This window comes from Schistocerca nitens, chromosome 7, assembly GCF_023898315.1.
Source record: "Schistocerca nitens isolate TAMUIC-IGC-003100 chromosome 7, iqSchNite1.1, whole genome shotgun sequence".
NCBI classification, from domain to species: Eukaryota; Metazoa; Arthropoda; class Insecta; order Orthoptera; family Acrididae; genus Schistocerca; species Schistocerca nitens.
In genome coordinates this window covers 153,286,448-153,303,010 of record NC_064620.1, presented here as the reverse complement: position 1 = coordinate 153,303,010, position 16,563 = coordinate 153,286,448, and the positions used below count along the sequence as shown (strand labels likewise).

Below are 16,563 nucleotides of genomic sequence, written 5' to 3'. Positions count from 1 at the left end.
TCCTCTCATATTTTGAATAATTTGATGCAGTTCGTCATGACTTCCTCTCCTGCGCCAATCACATTACCTGCGCTAAACGTTTTCAGTTATATGTTTCATGTATTATAATATCTGTCTTCATCTACAGACTATGCCCTCTAAGGCTCTCTTTAGTACAATATATGTTTTTTCCTGTTATCTTAACAGTCTAATGAGTACAGAATATGGATTTAGAGTAAATCGAAGAAAGACGAAAGTAATGAGAAGTAACAGAAATGAGACCAGATAGAAACTTAACATCAGGATAGATTGTCACGAAGTAGATGAAGTTAAGGAATTCTACTACATAGGCAGGAAAATAACCAATGATGGACGGAGCATGGAGGACATCAAAATAGATTAGCACTGGCAGAAAGGGCATTCGAAGAGAAGTCTACTGGTAACAAACAAAGGCCTTAATTTGAGGAAGAAATTTCTGAGAATGTGCGTTTGGAGCACGGAATTGTATGGCAGTGAAATATGGACTGTGTTAAAACCGGAATAAAAGAGGATCGAAGCATTTGTGATGTGGTGCTGTAGAAGAATGTTGAAAATTAGGTGGACTGATAAGGTAAGGAATGAGGATGTTCTGCGCAGAATCGGAGAGGAAAGGAATATGTGGAAAACACTGACAAGGAGAAGGGACAGGATGATAGCAAATCTGTTACGACATCAGGGAATGACTCGAGTGGTACTAGAGGGAGGTGTAGAGGGCGAAAACTGTAGCTGAAGACAGAGATTGGAATACATCCAGCAAATAATTGGGGACATAGGACTCTGAGATGAAGAGGTTGGCACAGGAAAGGAATTCGTGGAGGGGCCGCATCAAACCAGTCAGAAGACTGAGGATTCAAAGAAGAATCTTAACATGTTTCGTATTTTATCCGTCCTCAGCAACTGTACTCGTATATAATGAAATAATAAGCAACCTGTTGCTTAAAAGAAATTTAATTTGTTTACCGGTTTCGGGAACTTAGTCCCCTTCTTCAGAAGGTCCTTGGTAGGCATAAACTTCCGAAGAAGGGCACTAAGTGCCCGAAATCGTTAAAGAAATTAAATTTCTTTTATGCAACTGATTGCTTATTATTTCATTATATCTTGGGATGTGTTACGTTGCTCTCTTTTAACTAGTACTTTTAATGTAGTCCGTTTGTCGTCGTTTCTGCTGCGAACCTCCTCATTTCTTATCTTATCAGTCAGTTTATTTTCAGCACTCTTCTGTAGACCCACACCTCAAACAAATTGACTCTCTCCTTTTCCGATTTTCAAATAACAATCCAACTATCATAAAAATTGTCAGAGGTGGAAGTTCCTATATAGAAGTTACACAACAAATGATTACAATTGTTAGAATACTTTAAGCATCTGTCTAGTATGATAAAACATAGAGGAGCAACCAACATCTCGACTTTCGACAGTTTCTCTGAGCTTTCGTAAAGAGGCGGTAACTCAAGACCAGGTAGTTCACTGTAATTGAAATATAGCCGGGAAGGCGATAACAAAAATATACTAGTGAGATCTTTCACGCAGTACAATTCTGAACAGCGAAACGTACGTGGCAGTGAGCTGATTACTTATCAAGTTGTAAGACACACAACATGTGCAGTGACCACCATGTCACTTGAGTGGCAGAAGATAAAATTTGTTATGCAAATTATCTATGGAATTAACACAACTGTAGTAACCAACGAATTACCGTAGAAGGCGAGAAGGTGCGAAGAAGAGCTTTGCGGACGTCTCCAACCATTTCTGATTGTGTCAGCCAATACAAAATTGTCTCGGCGACTCTCACAAGGCGGAAAACACTTCTCACACAACTCGTTCTGCATGTCGGCAGCAGGTGAAATGAAATTAAAATTACCGTCACGGAGTGAGTCATATTCAGCCACAACTAGAGTACAACTGAACCTAGCAGTCTGTTATAATAATTGCACTTTGTTAATTCTCGTATGAAATTTCTGATAGCCTATAAGCTTCGCTAGTATGAAACAGTCAGGACCTAATTGAAGAGCAAACATCGCCAATTGCAAAGCGCTGCGTAGCAATTCCACCCCACTTAAGGTGTGACATTGGATTGTCAAATTTATAATTTGATTCCAGTAAGGTTGTTCCACATAGACTTTACCCAATCTCAAATTTAACATCTGTGTTATCCATCACTATGCCAATGGAAATATAGTGCAGACAGTACCGGCTCGCTAGCTAAGTGATAACGTAGTTGCTTTGTGAAAGCGAAGATGCGTTAGCTCTAGGTTCTAAACTTGCTGGATACATAGACACCTTGTCTACTTTTTACTTATCCTCTTACAGGGATGGAAGCTTTCAGATCTAAAACCAGCAAGGAAATCTTAACTTCTACATCTTAAGTCTTGTTGTAATCTCGGTTTACTATCCCCTAGCACTAAAGGTGAAAAATTTCACAAATTGTGGTTTTGCATTCATGTTAAACTAAATTTTTTCTCCTTATACCCTCATATATTTTTTAGTTTTTGTGAACACACAATTCGACTGATTATGTGAGGCATCGAATACTTTTTTAACTAAATTGTTTTTAGATCTGTTCTAACAGCCAGTCTTAAATATATTTGTGGTAATCCCAAAATGCTACTTCGGTATGACACAAGACTTCTTGCTAATGGGTGACGTTCCGTGCAGACCCGTATTAAAGATACATTTGTTATTTGTTTTATTAAGTTAGACTTTCGTTGTTAGGGAATTGTGATAAGTTGTAATTTGTTTGTATTAGGACAGTGCTTATTTTATAACGCTTCTGATTAATTTATTAAATAAAACAGAACAGCATAAGAGAGAAATTAATCATTAACAATTTATTCCCTCGCATTAACTAAAACAGTCGTATGATACTCAGGCAATTTTTGATTCTATGCCTGTAGAAAGCTACTAGCTTGGAGATAAGGATGTCGTCAATCCAAGTTTAAAGCGCACTTTCGTCCACAAAGAAATGTTCTCTAAGGTTTTCCAACAAGAAGCGAGAAAAGTTGACGTTTGTGGGCGCTAAGGAGAATAATTACGGTAGGGATTCCTTTCCAGCTAAACTCCTGGATAGATTCTTTTTTTAAATACGCAGCTTTCAGTAGGGTGTTTTCGTATAGTAGCAACACTAGTTACAGTTTCCATGGTCGCTTTTCTTATCCAAGGACCACAAGACGCCTCATTTCTTTTTTCTTTTTTCTTTTACTTTTTGCAACAAGTGCCACCCGCGATGGCTGAGCTCCAGGTGTGAGTTCTTAACACAAACAAATAGTTTAATAACTTGTGCCACCAGATGCACAACGCTATATTTTGGGGTCTCACACTGACCTTGGCTTCAGACATTTTTCCAGTGCCAACCATTATTTTCATTGTATGGTATTAACACACGGTGGTTCATTTACCTGTACGAGCATACTGTCTCATGTTTTCCGTTATTTCCTTAAAGCGACAGGAAAATGCTGAAATAATTTCTTTGAAAGGCACAGCCGATTCCCTTCCCCATCGTAACTTTTGCTTCGCCTCTAATGATCTTGCAGTCGACGGGACGTTTAACCTTAAGCCTCCTTTCTTTCTCTTTTACCAACATTGCCCACTGAATGCGTTTCATAAAGGTTAAATGGTCACTGTTCATCACCATGGCCAGTAATCCGTTAAAACCACATTCATCAAAGCACCTTCGTCTTTTTGAATGTAGCTAATAATTTGCTTCGAAAAGTTCTGGATTGAAGCGATAAAACTATTTTCTGATGTAATTTATTTCATTTACTTTTACCATACATGGCGCAAATGTTTCCAGCTTCTTACGCTGCCTACAACCTTCTGTTAAATCTAAAGAAAACAAAGTATCACAAATGTTAGGCTTTTTCCGTTCCACGGTTCGTTTTCTAGCGCTTAAACAACACTCCTCATAACCTTCAAATGTGCAACAATCGCTAAGTAGCCGTAAAAACAACTAAGAACCTAAAACAAAAGACAATTGATAAAGACACTGAGGCAAAACATTGTGAAGACCTGCTTAATAGCGTGTTTGTCCGTCTTTGGAACGAAATACATCACTGAATTTTCGTATCAGAAACCCGACAGTTGTCGATAGGTTTGTGGAGGTATGTGGCATTAGATGTCTACGTACAGGTCAAGTAATGCGCCTAAACAACAGGCCGCTGATTTGCTTACACGGTGACAGCAACCCAGATTTGCTCCATAGGATTTATAACAGGCGAATTTTGTCACTGAGACATCAAGGTGAGTTCGCTATAATGCCCCTCAAATCAGTGTGGCACGGTTCTGCCTCCGAGACACGTACAGTTATACTGCTGAAAGATAACATCGCCGTCGAGCAGACATCAAGCATAAAGGGATGCAGGTGATTCGTAGCTGTCAGCGTGTCTTCGATATCCATTACTACCACAGATTCCACGCAAGCGCAGGACAACTTCTCCCATAGCATAATACTGCTCCCACCAGCCGGCGTCCGTGGCGCCTTGCTCATTTCGAGCCGCCGTTCACCTAGATGACGGCGTTTGGGGAGACGACACTCGACCTAGTGTAGCAAAAATGTAATTCTCGCAAAGAGCCGACACGTTTTCATTGATCGATGTTCCAATCTCGATGGTCCCGTGCCCACTGCAATCGTAATTGACGATATCGTTGGGTCAACGTGTAAAGGCGTAGCGGTGGTATTCTGCAAAGCTTCATGTTCAACAAAGTACGATGAACGGTGGGCTCCGAAACAGCATTGTGCTGTTTTGGTACGGATGCAGTATACAGAGAAGTTGCAACATTAGAAAATTGCAGCGAAATGCAGGAAGATCTGCAGCGGATAGGCACTTGGTGCAGGGAGTGGCAATTGACCCTTAGCATAGACAAATGTAATGTACTGCGAATACATAGAAAAAAAAGATCCTTTATTGTATGATTATATGATAGCGGAACAAACACTGGTAGTTGTTACTTCTGTAAAATATCTGGGAGTACGCGTACGGAACGATTTGAAGTGGAATGATCATATAAAATTAATTGTTGGTAAGGCTCGTGCCAGGTAGAGGTTCATTGGGAGAGTCCTTAGAAAATGTAGTCCATCAACAAAGGAGAAGGCTTACAAAACTCTCGTTCGACCTATACTTGAGTACTGCTCATCAGTGTGGGATCCGTACCAGGTCGGGTTGACAGAGGAGATAGAGAAGATCCAAAGAAGAGCGGCGCGTTTCGTCACAGGGTTATTTGGTAAGCGTGATAGCGTTACGGAGATGTTTAGCAAACTCAAGTGGCAGACTCTGCAAGAGAGGCGCTCTGCATCTCCGTGTAGCTTGCTGTCCAGATTTCGAGAGGGTGCGTTTCTGGATGAGGTATCGAATATATTGCTTCCCCCTACTTATACCATCCGAGGAGATCACGAATGTAAAATTAGAGAGATTCGAGCGCGCACGGAGGCTTTCCGGCAGTCGTTCTTCCCGCTAACCATATGCGACTGGAACAGGAAAGGGAGGTAATGACAGTGGTACATAAAGTGCCCTCCGCCACACACCGTTGGGTGGCTTGCGGAGTATAAATGTAGATGTAGGTGTAGATCACCATCTATCCTATGTTACAGAGCAGACAAGCCTCCGAAGCCAACGTTCTATGAAGAATTGTGGACGTCCAACCATTTAGTGCCTATTGGTACTTTCATTGTCCTTCTATCTCATTTCGGAGACGCTCACGACAGTAGCACGTGAACATTCGACTAGCTTCGCGGTTTTCGAGATACTAGTTCACAGTTTCTGCCTAATAATAATCTGCGCTTTGTTAAAATCGCTTATCTCAATGGATTTCTCCATTTGCAGCCCATATCTTCGCTAGGGTAATCCCCATCCGTGTCTGCTCCATTTATGTACTTTTGTTACGCGTCACGTGCCCGGAACGGCACCAGGCGGCATCAAACGTCCAGATGTCAGTGGTCATAATGTTTTGGCTTGTCAGTGTATTTAGTACTATGTACGTACCTATGTGACAATCTGACAGACGAAATCTCCACTATCTTATGCAACAACCTACATTGTTCAGGTAAATTTTGCCCTGGTGAATAACATACATCAATATTTTTCTCGTGCCTAACAGTTATATGAGGTGAAACGCTATTTTAAAAAAGTAAAGAAAACAACGTGCTCCATAACCGGCGTTTGCATTTAGACTGCAAAAGATTTATGAATAGACGACAAATATATACACCACCATAGGAGCTCAAGTGGATAGCAGCTCTTCGTGCAGAAAAGTCTGCTTCCTGCCGTGTTGTCAGTTCGTGTAGCCAGCCGTTAAGTAATTTTATTTCAGTGATTACAAAATCAAGTCAAAAGCACGTAATGGGTAGCCAAGGTGTATATATAGCGAATATCTGAATACCGATGTGAACGTACAAGCAAATAAGTTTTGAGTAGGCTATAATCAACTTCCAGGGAATCAGAATTCTTGTCCAGTATGAAGTGTAGCTCGTTATGACAAAATCATAAACCAAACCTCTGTGTATGTAAGTGGTCTGTCGGAATGTTTATAGCTTAGTATGCTCTAGTTTATTCTGGGTATTGGGGGCATGTCCACAGCTTAGAAAACCCCTCCAAAAACTAGTTCGCTAAATTAATCATTTTTTTGACTTTTGGGGTTTGGTTTAAAAGTAAGAATTTTTTAAATTCACGTTTCTGATATTCCAAAATCTGTATCTGTGGGATACTGCTCTATATCCATAACGAATTATTTGGAAAAATTTTGCTTTAGGACACGCGCAGTTATATGTAAACGTTTCATCCATAAATGATTCAGCACATTTGTCATCAATGTCCGTAGTTAGTCCCTGAAAGCTGGGGACTATTACAGAATCTGTAATGTTCATAACATTAGAGCTATAAGCTTGTTTGGTAAACTGATTAGAATTTGTAATTATCTACGTGTACGCAGTTCGAAATTAGGTGTCAGTAGCAAATGGAATCAGTAAAAGACAGATGAGCACCACTAAAAGTAATGATATAGGAGCTGAAACAGAAACATGTATAACAAATGGGAAACAGCGTTAAACATTTTGTGAGGTTAATACGCAAAGTAAATCCACTCTTAGCTTTATAACAGACTAGCAATATGTATGGCATAAAAATACATTTTTTAAAGTTGTGATAGGTAAAGCAGGAGACCTTCGATCATTACACGAGTAACTGAGCACCAGGTTGTGACCACTTGAGCGCCAACGTATGACACGATAGTCTACATTAAATTCTTCTCTGATATCCTGATTGATAGGCCATGCATAAATCACCTTATTAAATATTTGTAACAAAAAATGAACGATTGTGATTAGTGTTTTAAATTGGTTGTATGTTCCCAGTCAAAAATTTTTGTATAACACTAATTAAGACTTACAGGATCTAATTGATCGCATCTTTAAGACACAATTTCACCAAGATTCTAGCTATAAAACTGTCTCAGAGACTAAGATCAAAAACATCCACGGTGAACAGATTCATCCGACAAGGTAACTGAGGAGAGAAGAACCATGACTGAGCAAAAACAGTAATAAGAGCACAGCGAATTGCACAAGCTTCGTAGCAACCAGGAAAACCAAAGAACACGAAGCTCACCAGCACATCAAGGACGTCATCGACCAAATGAGGAGGGACTGCCAGACGAACAACACCACAATTTCTGTGAATGTAAGCTTTCGCAACGTATAGTACTGAATATAGGCTCTCGGGTTTCCAGTCGTGTGGTCAACACTGCCGTCCGGCTGGGAACTCTAGAGCTTTTTATCAACACCACAATTCTTTACCGAGCTATCAAATCGCAGGTAACTCCCCAATCGGCATAAGCAATTCACCTCCAGGAATCAGATGCAAAACTGAAACCTAATAACCAAGATTGCAGTAGGAGACTATTCAAACAAACTCCTAAATTCAGAGGATATCGTGAAGAACCTGCGCTCTCAACACAGAACTGTTACTAGCCTGGATAGCTATCCTTAATCCCCCCCTCCCCACTCCAGGCTCCCCCCCCCCCCACACCCATTAAAAAGGAAATGTAATGGTTTATTTCTGAACTCAAATCCAACACAGGAGAAATGGTAGGTGGTACTATCGTGGGGCTGTGGAAATGCTGCAGCAGTGTAATGCAAATGCACTGTCTAATTTTTTCACTGTATCCTGTAAATATTGTATGATTATTTTTTCTGTAGATTTTGAAATGTCACCCACGACTGAAATCGAATATATTTTATAATTATTACAAATATTGTTAAACCCATCTCCTGGGACGTGGATAAACTGACTAAACCAGAGGTTGTACAGAGTTTCAGGGAGAGCGTAAGGGAACAAATGGCAGGAAATGGGGGAAAGAAGAAGAATGGGTAGCTTTGAGGGATGAAGTAGTGAAGGCAGCAGAGGATCAAGTAGGTAAAAAGACGAGGGCTAGTAGAAATCCTTGGGTAACAGAAGAAATATCGAATTTAATTGATGAAAGGAAAAAATTAAAAATTCAGTACATTAAGCAGGCAAAAAGGAATACAAACGTCTCAAAAATGAGATCGACAGGAAGTGCAAAATGGCTAAGCAGGGATGGCTAGAGGATAAATGTAAGGATGTAGAGGCTTATCTCACTATGGGTGAGATAGATACTGCCTACAGGAAAATTAAAGAGACAAAAATGGCTCTGAGCACTATGGGACTTAACATCTGAGGTCATCAGTCGCCTAGAACTTACAACTACTTAAACCTAGCTAACCTAAGGACATCACACACATCCATGCCCGAGGCAGGATTCGAACCTGCGACCGTAGCAGTCGCGCGGGCCCGTACTGAAGCGCCTAGAACCAAAATTAAAGAGACCTTTGGAGAAAAGAGAACCACTTGTATGACTATCAAGAGCTCAGATGGAAACCCAGTTCTAAGCAAAGAAGGGAAAGCAGAAAGGTGGAAGGAGTATGTAGAGGGTCTATACAAGGGTGGTGTACGTGAGGACAATATTATGGAAATGGAAGAGGATGTAGATGAAGATGCAATGGGAGATATGATACTGCGTGAAGAGTTTGACAGAGCACTGAAAGACCTGAGTCGAAACAAGGCCCCGGGAGTAGACACCATTCCATTAGAATTACTGATGGTCTTGGGAGAGCCAGTCCTAACAAAACTCTACCATCTGGTGAGCAAGATGTATGAGACAGGCGAAATACCATCAGACTTCAAGAAGAATGTAATAATTCCAATCCCAAAGAAAGCAAGTGTTGACAAATGTGAAAATTACCGAACTATTAGTTTAATAAGTCACGGCTGCAAAATACTAACGCGAATTCTTTACAGACGAATGGAAAAACTAGTAGAAGCCGACCTTTGGGAAGATCAGTTTGGATTCCGTAGAAATATTGGAACACGTGAGGCAATAGTGACCCTACGACTTATTTTAGAAGCTAGATTAAGGAAAGGCAAACCTACGTTTCTAGCATTTGTAGACTTAGAGAAAGCTTTTGACAATGTTGACTGGAATACTCTTTCAAATTCTGAAGGGGGCAGGGGTAAAATACAGGGAGCGAAAGGCTATTTACAATTTGTACAGAAACCAGATGGCAGTTATAAGAGTCGTGGGATATGAAAGGGAAGCAGTGGTTGGGAAGGGAGTGAGAGAGGGTTGTAGCTTCTCCCCGATGCTATTCAGTGTGTGTATTGAGCAAGCAGTAAAGGAAACGAAAGAAAAGTTCGGAGTAGGTGTTAAAATCCATGGAGAGGAAATAAAAACTTTGAGGTTCGCCGATGACATTGCAATTCTGTCAGAGACAGCAAAGGACTTGGAAGAGCAGTTGAACGGAATGGACAGTGTCTTGAAAGGTGGGTATAAGATGAACATCAACAAAAGCAAAACAAGGATGATGGAATGCAGTCGAATTAAGTCGGGTGATGCTGAGGGTATTTGATTAGGAAATGAGAAACGTAAATTAGTAAAGGAGTTTTGCTATTTGGGGACAAAATAACTGATGATGGTCGAAGTAGAGAGGATATAAAATGTAGACTGTCAATGGCAAGGAAAGCGTTTCTGAAGAAGAGAAATTTGCTAACATCGAGTATAGATTTAAGTGTAAGGAAGTCGTTCTGAAAGTATTTATATGGAGTGTAGCCATGTATGGAAGTGAAACATGGACGATAAATAGTTTAGACAAGAAGAGAATAGAAGCTTTCGAAATGTGGTGCTACAGAAGAATGCTGAAGATTAGAAGGGTAGATCACATAACTAATGTGGAGGTATTGAATAGGATTGGGGAGAAGAGAAGTTTGTGGCGCAAGTTGACTAGAAGAAGGGATCGGTTGGTAGGACATGTTCTGAGGCATCAAGGGATGACCAATTTAGTATTGGAGGGCAGCGTGGAGGGTAAAAATCGTAGAGGGAAACCAAGAGATGAATACACCAAGCAGATTCAGAAGGATGTAGGTTGCAGTAGGTACTGGGAGATGAAGAAACTTTCTCAGGATAGAGTAGCATGGAGAGCTGCATCAAACGAGTCTCTGGACTGAAGACCACAACAACAACAATAACATTGTTAAGCCAATGTAAGTTACCTTTGTAATGTGATGCCTATTATCGTTACATTGGGTCAGTGCGAATAAGAAAGGATAGATAAATTTTTTGTTGCGTGTCAAGGAGTATAGTGAAATACTAGCACTAATGCTTTACGTGGTTGTGTGACGTCAGAGAGAATGCACAGCACCCTAGTATTAGACATGTGATTGTGTGGATGAGCGTGTAGGGTGTGGAGTGAAAAATAAGGTCCATGAGAGACCAAATTACAGTACCAAGTGCGAAGCATAAAGGGTGCGACAAGTGTGGACAGATATGACGGGAGGTTATAATTAAACTGAGAGTGTTCCAAATGCTGCAGTGCGGGTTGTATACATTGCAGGACGCTGAAAAATTGTAGTTACGTTCATTAACTAGTGCGCTCGCGGAATATGCTGAAAAAATAACAGGGAAAAAATAAGTTTCACTTTCTGCCACCAGCAAAAAATATGGCCGTGTAAGTAGTCAGAATGTGAAAAGTTTCCTCTTTCGATATCAGTATGTTGTTTGTCACTCGGTGACATATGCTGATTTCTTTTGTGAAGTGACTGTGTAAAGTGGTAAGAAGGTTAAAGTTTTCCATATGATAGGCAATGGCTGTTGAGTAGAATGGCTATTGAGAAGTCGTTTTATCAGAATTGCAGCAATAGCAGCGCTGGAAAAACCGCCAACAGAAACAGCTACGAAGAGGCTCCTTGTCAATCAATAGGCTAAAGAATATGATTAAGAAATTTGAAGAAGCGTGTGAATTAAGTGGTGCAGCAGGCAGAGGGAAGTGGCCCATTCCCATCGAAGTTGTTGTGGTCGCTGTAACCATAGCCAACTGTGCAGTACACGCTTGAAATTCAGCAATCAGTGCTCGAGCTGAATCGTGGGAATTGTCTCTCCCATTGTTAACAGTTCAAAAAATTTGGCAGCGCATTTTACACTGATATCCATACAAGATTCAGAATGTCCACAAAATGAAGCTCCTAGATAGGCTACACGGCTTGACATTGACTTTCGTTTTTTTGGAACACTTGGAAATGGATGACATGTAGTAAGAGAATATTGTTTGGACGGATGACGAATATTTAACCCAGAACGGTGCCGTGAATGCACAGAACTGTCGCATGTTGAGTTCTACTCCGCCACATGTTGTGCAGGAACAATCACTGAACTCATCTTAAGCGACTGTGGTGTGGTTTCGCCAGCTCCTTCATTGTTGGTGCATTTTTCTTCGAGGAGGTGACTCCCCACGAGCGTGTTAGGTGTACAGTGACATCTGTGTGCCATAAGGACCTCTTTGTGCAACACGTGATTCCAAATTTGTAAGAACTCAACTGTGTCCACATCACTATTTTCATGCAAAATGTGGCGACATCACATGTCGCTTGCCAGGTAAAGAGTTGCCTCAACAAATATTCAGTAACGACCGCATCATCTCTGGTCTGTTTCAAGGTGTGTAACATTCCAGATCCCTGACTTAAATCCATGTGCCTTCTGGTTGTGGTGATATATGAAAAGGGATTAGCCGCGCGGTCTAAGGCGCTGCAGTCATGGACTGTGCGGCTAGTCCCAGCGGAGGTTCGAGTCCTCCCTCGGGCATGGGTGTGTGTGTGTTTGTCCTTATGATAATTTAGGTTAAGTAGTGTGTAAACTTAGGGACTGATGACCTTAGCAGTTAAATCCAATAAGATTTCACACGCGTTTGAACATTCGACATATCAGATTATGTCCAGACTCTTCCCGACCTGAAGAATAGCGTATGACGACATATCGCTCTGATTACACCAGATATCCTGCTAGCAACTGTCAAATCATGCCGTGTTACGGATTCAGCAAGTTTCTGGGTCAGTAGACCATACTGAACACATCTTGTAACTTACGACTATATGCTAATAAACGTGTCGGAACCACCATTATCATGTATTTGATTGCTCCTCCCCTTTCCCTGCACGCACACCACATCCTGACCGCTCAGAGCGCCATATGTTCACGTAGAGGTAGAAAGTGGAACTATAATTTTTTTCAGCATAGTCTTACCCATTAATGGACATACCTACATTCCTACGATGTTTCAACGTCCTGCGATGTGTAGAGCACGCGGTGCACCACTCGGAACACCATCAATTGGTAGAGCACTTGACCGCGAAAGGCAAAGGTCCCGAGTTCGAGTCTCGGTCCGGCACACACAGTTTTAATCTGCCAGGAAGTTTCATATCAGCGCACACTGCACTGCAGAGTGAAAATCTCATTCTGGAAACATCCCCCAGGCTGTGGCTAAGCCATGTCTCCGCAGTATCCTTTCTTTCAGGATTGCTAGTTCTGCAAGGTTCGCAGGAGAGCTTCTGTAAAGTTTGGAAGGTAGGAGACGAGCTACTGGCAGAAGTAAAGCTGTGAGGACGGGGCGTGAGTCGTGCTTGGGTAGCTCAGTTGGTAGAGCACTTGCCCTCGAAAGGCAAAGGTCCCGAGTTCGAGTCTCGGTCCGGCACACAGTTTTAATCTGCCAGGAAGTTTCATATCAGCGCACACCCCACTGCAGAGTGAAAATCTCATTATGGAACCATCAGTTTAATTGTAAGCACTTGGCCTAAGGCTCCAGGACCCTCAAGATCCTGCCCCATAATTGGCCATCTCTAATGTAAGGGAGCCCATAGTAAATGGAGTAAAAAGAACAGTGGCACAGACATTTAATCCATTTCGACACCCCTCACAGATTGAAGGACTGTCAATTTTCGTTCAAATCAGAAATATTGTGAAAAACACCCAGTGACACTGAGTGAACTTTTAAATAATCATAGTTACTTGTTAAAATTCTAGCTTCCTCATCTCACCTTTCTCCTATGTCTTTGTGTCCTTGATTATAGTCCTGTACATTTCTTACTACAGAGAAACTGAGCACCATTGATTTGTAAAAGAGAATGTCGTACGCTTTCCCCCGCTAATCGGTTATTCACTTCGGAAACGACTGCCTTAAAATCTTCTGATACTGTTTGGCTCACGCGATTGTGGTCAATATATTCGCATAGCTGATTAGTCAAGGGTGAGGGGGGGGGGAGGGTACGTTACGATATGTAGATAAGGAGTCAATAAGGAGAGTTTATGACATCGTAGTGATCTCGGAGACAAAGAGACTTCCACAAGATTGGACCTCTGTAATCATCTACCTGCTATACAAGAAGGCAGACGGATCAGGCATTAACAACTATATATATTTCCCAAAGCGTTACTCACAAAAGTGGAGAATATCAAGCTATGTTCAGGACATCAGGATTATAGCATGTAGAGAACAGATACTGAACCTCAAAACAAGCACTCATGAGCCTCACTTTGTCGGCTTCCAAAAGGCCTACGAAACGGTAGACAGATAATCCCTTTTCCAGATATTAAACGAAATAAGCTAGGCAACAAGACACTGAATCGTGTTGAAGTAACGCGTACGTATACGACATCCATAGCAAAATTCAGAGGAGAGTTGTCAAGGAAGTTCAAGATCAGAACTGAAGACAACAAGATGGTCAACTCAAAATCTCCTCAACTGCATGATGAAAAAACATTATTCGTGGATGGTCGAAGACATTTATCGAAGACTCTGGATTGATAATTGGTTACAAAAAGAACAAGTTAGTAGTCAACTGTCTAGTCTTCGCACATGGCCACACGCTTTTAGCATAGTGTAGGAGAAATTACTTAGCAAGTCTCCTACTTCACACATATAAAACCTAAGGTTGGATTTAAGCTCACCATCAACAAGACTATATCACAAATATCAGAGGTGCAGGCGACATGATTCCATTGGGTGATAGAGTAACACATAAAACTCTTTCAGATATCTAGAAGAGTGGATAAGCCCGAAAATCAATGGTGACTTGACCCTGAACAATATATGCACCAAACTGGAGAGAGTCTATGATCTCTGTAAGCACTCCGCCTTCAGGCCACAAGTGGCCCATCGGGACCATCCGACCGCAGTGTCATCCTGAGCTGAGGATGCGGAGAGGAGGTGCGTGTGGTCAGCACACCGCTCTCCCGGTCGTTATGATTGTTTTCTTTGACCGGAGCCGCTATTATACGGTCGAATAGCTCCTCAATTGACATCACGAGGCTGAGTGCACCCCGAAAAGTGGCAACAGTGCATGGCGGCCCGCCCGGATGGTCACCCATCCAAGTGCCGGTCACGCCCAACAGCGCTTAACTTCGGTGATCTGACGGGAACCGGTGTATCCACTGTGGCAAGGCTGTTGCCCTATCATCTCTGTAAGAACATACGAAATTCTAAATCTCTTTCCCTCAAGATAAAACTCCGACTCTACAACACCGCATGGTGAGACCTTCGGAACTGTAGGTTCCGGAATGCCTAGACATGATAAGAAAGGGACAAAGTGTCGCTATCATTTCAAAAAATCATAACTAGGAAACTATTAGAGATAAAGACAATGGTTTGTTGTAAAACGTTTAGCTGTTCTGACAAATGTTTACGTTTGTGATTTGGCACAGCTCTGTCTTGGAGTGCATCAAAATGGTGACAGACTAGGAGAAGGCGCAATATATCATCTCGTGTGCAGAATACAAATCAGTGACAGCGGTACTGAGGTATTATAGACGCCACTGTGGAAAGGCACAACTGGCAAAAATAAGGACAACGAGATGGTTAAAAAACTTAAAGAAGAGGCTATTTTACAGACCTTCCGTGACGTGGACGGGCCCTCACCCTCTGTGTCTCAATCACGTGTTCACTGGGTACAAACCGCATTTCAACGCAGCACCCAGAAGTCAACTCGTCGTGGATCAAGAGAATTGCAGGAAGCAAGATCAACAGTCCATAAAGTGACACATAAGCGGTTATAACTCCCTGTGCACTAAGTGCAAATGGTCCGAGTACTGCAGCCAAACTATCGTCCCCTGCGATAAGCATTTTCATGCCCCATGCTGGCCTCCATAGGTGCTGACAGACACTAAAAAGCACCTGTTCTCAGGCAAAGTAGCTTCCCACGTTTCTTGACTTGTGAATCGTCACTACATTAAGATTTAGCGCTCCGAAAACCCACACAATATACTTCAACACATCCGTGATAGCCCGAAGAGAGAACGATAACGGGAAATGTTTACCTGGACATGATGCTCGAACAGTTCCCGCTACCTCCTATCGAGTAGGTACATCCGTCTATCGTCTTCCAGCATGACGGTGCACATCCACGCTGAACTTTGAACATGTTGGATGGGCTGAATGACACATTTCGTGAAACGTGGTGTTTGGAGATGGTGCCATCGCGTGGTCACAGTCCACCCCCCCCCCCCCCCCCCTCTCCTTACCACTGACGTCACGCCATTAGGTTAATTTTTGAAGGGTTACGTTAAAGGGGAGAGAAGGAAACGTAGTAGGTCAATACGGATTGGGGGGAAGAAATGAAAGAGGAAGCCACCTGGTAGAATTTTGCACAGAGCATAACTTAGTCACAGCTAACACTTGATTCAAGAAACATGAAAGAAGGTTGAATACATGGAAAAAGCCTGGAGATACTAGAAGGTATCAGATAGATTATACACTCCTGGAAATGGAAAAAAGAACACATTGACACCGGTGTGTCAGACCCACCATACTTGCTCCGGACACTGCGAGAGGGCTGTACAAGCAATGATCACACGCACGGCACAGCGGACACACCAGGAACCGCGGTGTTGGCCGTCGAATGGCGCTAGCTGCGCAGCATTTGTGCACCGCCGCCGTCAGTGTCAGCCAGTTTGCCGTGGCATACGGAGCTCCATCGCAGTCTTTAACACTGGTAGCATGCCGCGACAGCGTGGACGTGAACCGTATGTGCAGTTGACGGACTTTGAGCGAGGGCGTATAGTGGGTATGCGGGAGGCCGGGTGGACATACCGCCGAATTGCTCAACACGTGGGGCGTGAGGTCTCCACAGTACATCGATGTTGTCTCCAGTGGTCGGCGGAAGGTGCACGTGCCCGTCGACCTGGGACCGGACCGCAGCGACGCACGGATGCACGCCAAGA

The 16,563-nt window shown here is 42.4% G+C and overlaps 1 protein-coding gene, 1 non-coding gene and 1 pseudogene across 2 annotated transcripts in view; 1 reads left to right on the top strand and 2 right to left on the bottom strand.

The window, feature by feature from the left end:
• Nucleotides 1–16,563, bottom strand: part of LOC126195315 (sodium-dependent noradrenaline transporter-like) — a 453,210-nt gene that overhangs the window by 399,675 nt on the left and 36,972 nt on the right. The gene's annotated exons all lie outside the window — the stretch shown is intronic.
• Trnas-cga (transfer RNA serine (anticodon CGA)) lies at nt 12,969–13,043 on the top strand. Its single transcript has one exon. It is a non-coding gene; the product is annotated as a tRNA-Ser (tRNA).
• Nucleotides 14,676–14,797, bottom strand: LOC126195856 (5S ribosomal RNA; annotated as a pseudogene).